Source organism: Lathamus discolor, chromosome 7 (assembly GCF_037157495.1).
Source record: "Lathamus discolor isolate bLatDis1 chromosome 7, bLatDis1.hap1, whole genome shotgun sequence".
Taxonomy (NCBI): domain Eukaryota; kingdom Metazoa; phylum Chordata; class Aves; order Psittaciformes; family Psittacidae; genus Lathamus; species Lathamus discolor.
In genome coordinates, this window is record NC_088890.1 from 1624948 (window position 1) to 1631682 (window position 6735).

Here is a 6735-nt window from a genome sequence, read left to right on the forward strand (position 1 = left end):
AAAGCTGTGAAGCCCAGGTAGTTTGAAACCTCAATATTAATTCCTTTAGAAACTGTTCTGTTGTCCAAGAAATATTTGTGGAAAATAGCTGGGGAATAATTTAGACTAGCAATAGCTTGTGGGAAATTGTAAACAGCTGGGACACCATTCCTGAGCAGGAGAGAGTAGACAAATCCATTCTTTTCTATGACTTATTACTTTAGCTCTGGTAGCTGCATTGCTTTCAGTTTGATGGGGGTTTTTGTTGGTTTTGTGAAAGAACTGACTCAACAAAGAAATGTTATTTTCCCTCTGGGATAAATAACCTCCTGTAATTGTACAACTCCACTGGTTTTTAATCCAGTCTGTGCGCCCGCAGTAAGTGGTCTTTGGTTTTCTGGCCAAATACCAGTATTTGGAGGCTTCATGAAAACCTTTCCTCTTGAGTAAAGTGCTGTAAGTTTTGTAGTTGCACAGGAGCTGACTTGAGCCAACGAGCAGCAGGGCATCGTGTCAAACTCGGCCGAGTATAAGCTTTCACCCATAGGAATACAACATGTATTTCCTAGCCATTCTGCAAAGAAAACCCTCTGAATACAAAGAGAGGCTGCCTTGATTTCCTGAACTGCCTCTGCAGAAGGAGGAAAGATGGGAAAGAAGTGATTTTCTTCTGTTCTGCTTTGCCTGTTTACTCTTAAACCTACTGAGGACTGGTTAAATGGCAGCGCTACCCTGCTTAACTCTTCTTTTTGGCAATTAACTCCATCAGCCCTCAAAATGTGGTGGTTCAGTTACACGTGGGACATCAGCGGTGTATTTAAAACCTGGCTTCCTCATCAATTGCTATGTGATCACAACGCTGCTATAACCAGCGTGAAGACCCCCCCCCCAACACTGCAACACAAGGTAGAGCCAAGCTGTCACCTTTCATTTAACCTAAGATGACCCTGGTAAGGCTGCTCTGTGCCACACATTCGGGTCACAGCATCCCTGAGGGTCATAACCCACATGCTGATCTGCTCTCATAGCAGGGAAAAGGCATGAGAGGACCACAGAGTAGAGGCCCATCCTACTTCTCTTGTCCAACTAGTTTCTAAAGTGATGAAGCAGAGATTGTTTCTGCCCCTGCATCAGTAAAATGGAGATGTTTTGGCCCAAAATCTCTTTAAGTGTTATTTTTACTCTGCCTTGCTCAGAACTTTCAAGTTTTGGGTTTTCTCTTAATTAGCAGGCAGCCTCTCTCCAGCTGCAGTATTAGCATGCGGGACGGTGGATTCCTCCAGTGGCTGTTTAAATTAAACACAGACCTACTGAACAGGCACCGAGTGCCAGGAGAGCTCTTTTGGAGGGAGAAAAGGTGAGAGGAGAAGCTGCTTTCCAGCTAGCGTTGCCAGTGTGTTTCTGAAGCAAAAGGATGACACCCTTTTCTGGCTTCAGGACATTATTAATGTCTTTCTCTTACAGAACATGTGTTCTGAAAGCTGGTAGCTGTGTCATCTTCAAGCTGTCATTTCACGGGGATACTGCAAGCGAGGCACAATCAGCCTGGCTTGGGAATGCACAGAAGACATCCACGACACTACAGGTAATTCAGCTGATTTTACACACCCCCCCCTGAAGCAAGGCTGACTCCAGACCCAGCTAAGTGCCAGCTGGTGCTCTGTGCAGGTTTGCAGGTGAAGAAAACCAACCTGGTGGAGGATGCGCAGCCATGGAAAACCCTGGGAAGCATCTGCTTGGGGCTGCATTTTACTATAGAGCCAAGACGTGCCACTGACCCCCCCTTGGATGTGTGTTATGGCAAAGGAGCACAGGCGAGGGAAGCTGAGCCCCCATGCCAGTGTGTCGAATGCACACGGTCATTGTCCTGAAGGCTCAGCAGCAGCGGCGCAATAACCACCCCAGCACAGTTGGTTTGAGTGGCCTCCTCCCAGCCCTGCAGGATGGATGGGCTCAGCTCCTCAATGGGTGCATCCAGGCTGTCCGCCAGGCACTGGAGGTTGTTTCAGCACAGAGAGATTTATGGTGAGCTCAGGGATGCTTGGAGGGGGTTGTGGCTGGGAGAGAGTGGTCCCTGGGGAGGGCAGCAGATGCATTGTGCTGTTCTGGGCCAGCACTTCCTTCCCATGCTGTGCTGGGAGGATCCCAGAGCAGGAAACATCAGTCAAACCTGCTCTCTCACACATCCATGCCAATCCTTCCATGCATGCCTTCAATCTGTGCCGGAGCGCAATTCCACCACATTATTCATCCCTCAGGCTGCCGATTCAAGCAGCATCTCCCAGCCCGGACCCAAAGGGTTAAGGTGGGATGTTAATTTCAAAGCTGGGCTATGGGGATCTGAGCAGCGCAGGTCATGGGCATCCTTGTGGGCAGGTCCCTTCTCTCCATGCTGTGAAGAGCAGATGTGGTATAAAAGCTTCCTTTCAGAGAGGGCACGATTAATCTTTGCTTCTTCAGAGGATGACAAACACATTATATTCACCAACATGCACACGCGTTCTCTCCTCCTGACGGGTGACCCCTGTCTTAATGCCAAGCGTGCGGGGTCCGGCTCTGTAAACGAAGCAGAGAGCTTTGCAAGCTCATTAATGCTTTGAAGTCGCTCATTAGGAGCAGATTCCTTGGGAGCTGGTGTGCGCAGCACCCTTGGTGAGCAGGGCTTCATTGGGTATTAATGCTGGAGGCATCCAGGGATGCTGCGCTGCCACTCTGCACACATGGACCCGCACGGTGGGATGCTGGGGCTGTGAGGCAAAGGGATAAGGGAAGCAGAGGAAGGTGCTGTCCCCTCCTGGCACTTAAGGGGGGGAGTTTTCCTCCTGGCAGTGTTTTTGGCATGGGAACAGGTTGACCCAGTCCTCTGCTAAGCTGAGGGCTTGCAGCATCCTCCCATGGGGTTCTGCCTTGCTTCCTAGCACTTATGTGTTATCTCTGGAGACTGGGGTGACCCCTCCTCACTGAGGAGCTCTCTTCAACCTTCTTTTGGGAGCTTTTTACTTGTCAGTCTCTCTCTCCTCTGCAGCAGCCAAGCACAAGCCCTATACGCAGTTCATCTACCCCGGGGCGCAGTCGTGAGCAGTCACTGGGGAAGTGAGGGGGGAATTACCAGGACAGGGTCAGCACAGACAGGATGCTCTGGTGAAAGGGCCTGCTCAGGTTTCTCTGTGTGACAGCATCTCTGTGTGAAGGTGCTGGGTTGGGAAGAGTGAGGGTGGCTGGAATCAGAGGCAGAAGTTATCAGGCTCCTGTGGCTTAAGGACTAAAGGCTTCCTGCAGAGGCAGCTGGGGGCGGTGGGTTTGAATCCTACATGGTTCAACAGAGGTTTTCTGTGTGGTTTTACTTTTAGTTTTCCCCAGCAGGCAGAATAAAAGCTGCGCCTCACCCCAAGGTAAACAGAGGCTCTCCTGCCCCAGTGCAGTGCCCTGGTAGAGCCCCAGATGCGGACTGGAGGGGTGAGCAGTGAGACTTGAAGAGCGAGGACGGTGATTTAACCATGTGGTGTGTCTGGCTGAGTGCTGTCAGAGCTGCTCCCTTCCCCCTGGGCATGCTTCAGGGTCAGGCTGAGACCCTCCAGAGATGCCCTCATGCACCAGGGTCCCTGCTGGTGTTACCACCAGTGCTGTGAGTGGTACACTGGGGCTGTGCATGGCCCATGAGAGCGGCTGCCTCCCAGTGTGATGCTCCACTGGTTTAGTGGGGACATTAGAGACAGCAGTGAGGAGGGAAAGGTGTCGGTGGGCTTGGGAAGGGTCTGTGGTTGGGAGCTGGGGAGCTGGTGGGTCAGAGCAGTGCTTACAGCCCACCAGGATGGCCGAGTGGTGAAGGCGTTGGACTTAAGATCCAATGGGCACATGCCCGCGTGGGTTCGAACCCCACTTCTGGTAGGAGCCTCCTTTTTCTCTTGTTCCACAGCTCCCACCCCAGCTTTTAGAGCATCAGTTCAGAGCAGGGATGGGAGCTGCAGGCCCTGTGCCATTCAATCCCCACACATTCCATGTCCCAGCATGGGCTCAGTGGGGCTGAGCCACCCCGCTTGAAATGAATGTGTGGAGAGACATGAGCCAGCCCCTTTGGCACATGGGTAATGGATCTCATCTTCCATGCAAGGAGTGCTGAGACAGTTGTGGGCTTGAATCCCACATGCTCCCAAAATAGCAACCTGTTTTCCCATGGCAGAAATAGGAAAAACTGACTACCCTGAAGGGGGAAAAACAAGGTGTTGAGCTCTAAACAGCTCAAGGCACGAACAGAAACTAGTGCAAGCCAGTGGGGCCAGGGAGATGGGGTTGGGGTTTGTGGTGGCTGCTCCTGTTACCACCTCTGCTCCATGACCCCAGACCCGTCACTTGGTCTTTGGCACTCTGCAAAGGGATCTGTCGGTGTCACAACCCCCTGGAGCAAGCCAGCATGGCAGGAAGGGCATCCCAGTTGAATTTGGGAAGTCCATGAAGAACCTGCAAAGCATCGCTATGCCCACAGTCTGTCTTGGGGTGGTGCTCATGGATGGACACCGGCTATTCCCCTCAGTAAAGGGTTATCTCGCTGGACCCATGGAGATGCTGTCAGGTTTTCATTTGGCTGCTTTACTCCAGCCTGAGGCCAATCAGAAATGTCCTACTGCTGGGACATGATTTGAAGTGATGGTGTTAATTTGGTTAATTAGGATTCCTGGGTAGCGTGCGCTTCTTGCAAATCAGCTTTCCATTGTGGCATCACTGCAAAGAGTTATTTGCTGGTGCAGGGGGTTATGTATGAATTTATGATTATGATGTAGGGCCGTTAATTTCATGTTTGTGGCAGATGATACAGCTCAATTAGAAGTTGCATGTTAAGCTCTTTGGCTCTCTCTCATATATGGGAATCAGGCAGAGGCTTACAGGGAAGGATTACAGGGTCTGGACAAGCGGCCTTGTAACAAATGGGGCAGGACCCAGAGGAGAGGACATGGGAGGAATTACTCTGCTCCTCTCCCATTTGCTTAGCACCGGGAGTGAAATGTTGTGCATCTCTGCTAGAGCTGGCTCGTTGCAACTAACCTCGGTCATTAAGAGATGCAAAGAATGACAAACGCATCTCTGAGAGTATCCCAGGGGGTCTAAGCAGCACTGTGGGTCAAGTGTTTGCCTCCGATGGCTTGGAGCCTGACTCCTGCCTGCTTCATGTGTCAAAGGCACTTGGTGGCCTCTGTTGAGTTCAAAGCTGAAATCTCATTTGAGCTTCCCCGTTGATCCATGAATGCACGAGGCTGGTGTGTTTCCCATTCCAGGGGTACGGGTTCTGGTCTGTTCCTCATCCCTCGGGATGTTTACCCACTTTGTAAAACCATTGGGCAGACAAAGCATCATGTGGGGGCAGCAGAAGCTGAGTTAGCAGCCTGCTGGGGTCACACAGGGGCTGGGGGCTATGGTTAATATGAGTCAGGACAGAGATCAAATGGCAGATCCATGTAAGAACATGGAGATTTGGGGACTGAAACAGCAACGAGCCCAGTGGCTGGGGTAGTTGTGGGCTGACAAATAAACTGCCTTCTAGCAAGCCACAGCTTTCCTCCTTCCCCCCACATCCCCCAAGTGTTTAAGAGAGCTTCAAAAGAGCAGCTTGCCCAATAGCCATTGCCATGTATCATATTTATTAGGATGGTTAGTGCAGGTTAAATATCAATAGTTTATTGCAAATATGTTTATTATAGATTAACTATGCAGTGCGCGTATCTGTTACGTCGTGGTTAAAAGTAAGCCTCAGTGAAAGGTTTTTAATAATGGATTCGTGTTGCAGCAGCGTACAATAAGTGTATTTAGCAATCTTCCCCTCAATTTCACCAGACAGTTTTACGTTCAATAAATACCTAGAGATTATTAAAAACATATTTATCAAAGATTAACAGTGATGGAATAGATACAAATCTAAGCTGTTATGCTCAATTCGCGTACTTGTAATAATCAATTCCTGTATTAAAACACAATAACTGCCTTGTTTAATCTAAATAAACTGGTTTGGGGGGATCTCTGAAAGTGCCATTTTGCTGCGTGCTCCTGCTTGCAGATCTCAGATTAGATCTTGGGACATTTGTGCTCAAAATAAACCAAGTACTTGGGTAAAAGCAAAACAGTCCTAGAATAAAACAGGCGGTTTTGGGAACAGGGAACCAGGGCTTCGGAGGATGTAGGTCCAAGCCAGCGCACGGGCACCAGGGTTAGTCCAACTTGCCCTGAGTAATCCCTATATCCAGTCTAACCTACAGCTTATACGACCACCTCCAGCCACCCCATTTCCAGGATTGGGAGTCTGGAGCAGCAACTCTCAAGTCTTTTACAATCAATCACAGATGCACCCACACTGTTTTGGATGCAGAAAGCTACCGCCTCGCTTGTATCCTGTTATTATCTAGCACTTGGAGGCAGAGTGCTAAAATGAGCTGACTGCTTAGGAGACCAACAAAATGTTATTGTTTTACTCCTGCAATACTACTGTTAGGCTTGGTGGCTGGTGGGTAAAGAGAGCTGGTGCCTGTGCCCCAGCCACTCATTGTGAACAGTGTCACGGGCCACCTGGGTGCCTCATAGAGCATCGGTGGCTTTTGGACCACAGGAGGACCCCTGAGCCCTTTGACAGCACAAAGCTGGCCTGCGTCCAGTGCCTCGTCCCGTCATTTCGTGATGGTTTGATCCCGTGTCTGGGTTTGCACTTTGGCATCAGTGGAGCTCAGCGCCAAATGTAGGTGAGGATACAAACCAGAGGTGTCCAGATTTGAG

General features: G+C 50.1%; 1 non-coding gene across 1 annotated transcript; it reads left to right on the forward strand.

Annotated features, from left to right (window-relative positions):
- The first annotated feature begins 3784 nt into the window (after positions 1–3784).
- TRNAL-UAA (transfer RNA leucine (anticodon UAA)) lies at positions 3785–3867 on the forward strand. The gene has a single exon. It is a non-coding gene; the product is annotated as a tRNA-Leu (tRNA).
- The last annotated feature ends 2868 nt before the right edge of the window (positions 3868–6735 follow it).